Source organism: Arachis hypogaea, chromosome 11 (assembly GCF_003086295.3).
Source record: "Arachis hypogaea cultivar Tifrunner chromosome 11, arahy.Tifrunner.gnm2.J5K5, whole genome shotgun sequence".
NCBI classification, from domain to species: Eukaryota; Viridiplantae; Streptophyta; class Magnoliopsida; order Fabales; family Fabaceae; genus Arachis; species Arachis hypogaea.
Genome location: NC_092046.1, coordinates 94857822 through 94859223, shown reverse-complemented (window position 1 = coordinate 94859223; position 1402 = coordinate 94857822). Strand labels below are relative to the sequence as shown.

Sequence of the window (1402 nt, the reverse complement as noted above, 5' to 3'; positions counted from 1 at the left end):
TAGATCAGAGACTACAGTTGCTAAGTCAGAGTGGCTCTGCTTAGAATTATCTGTCTGTTGCGGAGAAGATGATGGAAAATGTTTGCTATTGCCAAACCTATTTCTCCCACCATTATTGTTACTGAAGCCTTGATTAGGCTTCTGTTGATCCTTCCATGGGAAATTTAGATGATTCCTCCATGAAGGATTATAGGTGTTTCCATAGGATTTTCCCATCTAATTCACCTCTTCCATTCCAGGGTTCTCAGGATCATAAGCTTCTTCTTCAGAGGAAGCTTCTTTAGTACTGCCGGATGCAGCTTGCATTCCAGTCAGACTCTGAGAAACCATATTGACTTGCTGAGTCAATATTTTGTTCTCAGCCAATATTGTATTCAGAGTATCAATCTCAAGAACTTCTTTCTTCTGAGTTGTCCCATTATTCACAGGATTCCTTTCAGAAGTATACATGAACTGATTATTTGCAACCATTTCAATGAGTTCTTGGGCTTCTGCAGGCATCTTCTTCAGATGAAGAGATCCACCAGCAGAGTGGTCCAATGACATCTTGGACAATTCAGACAGACCATCATAGAATATACATATGATGCTCCATTCTGAAAACATGTCAGAAGGACACCTTCTGATCAATTGCTTGTATCTTTCCCAAGCTTCATAGAGGGATTCACCTTCCTTCTGTCTGAAGGTTTGGACTTCCACTCTAAGCTTGCTCAACTTTTGAGGTGGAAAGAATTTATCCAAGAAAGCATTGACCAACTTTTCCCAAGAGTTTAGGCTGCCTTTAGGTTGTGAGTCTAACCATGTCCTAGCTCTGTCTCTTACAGCAAAAGGGAAAAGCAAAAGTCTGTAGACCTCAGGATTAACCCCATTGGTCTTAACAGTGTCACAGATTTGCAAGAATTCAGCTAAGAACTAATGAGGATCTTCCAATGGAAGTCCATAAAACTTGCAATTCTACTGCATTAGAGAAAGTAATTGAGGCTTAAGCTCAAAGTTGTTTGCTCCAATTGTAGGAATTGAGATGCTCCTTCCACAGAAGTCAGAAGAGGGTGCAATAAAGTCACCAAGCATCTTCCTTGCATCTCCACCATTGTTGTTGGGTTCAGCCATCTCTTCTTCTTGTTCAAAAAATTCTGTCAGGTCCTCTCCAGGGTGTTGTGCTTTAGCTTCTCTTAGCTTCTTCTTTAGAGTCCTTTCAGGTTCCGGATTATCTTCAACAAGAATTTTCTTATCCTTGCTCCTGCTCATATGAAAAAGAAGAGAACAGAAAAGAATAGGAATCCTTTATGTCACAGTATAGAGATTCCTTTATGTTAGTAATGAATTCGAAAATATGAAATAAAAAAATAAGAAAAAGATTTTGAAAATCAATTTTTAAAGTTTTCGAAAATATTAAGAGGAA

The 1402-nt window shown here is 38.8% G+C and overlaps 1 non-coding gene across 1 annotated transcript; it reads left to right on the top strand.

Moving 5' to 3' along the window:
- The first annotated feature begins 604 nt into the window (after window positions 1-604).
- Window positions 605-708, top strand: LOC112725520 (small nucleolar RNA R71). Its single transcript, XR_003164623.1, has one exon. It is a non-coding gene; the product is annotated as a small nucleolar RNA R71 (small nucleolar RNA).
- The last annotated feature ends 694 nt before the right edge of the window (window positions 709-1402 follow it).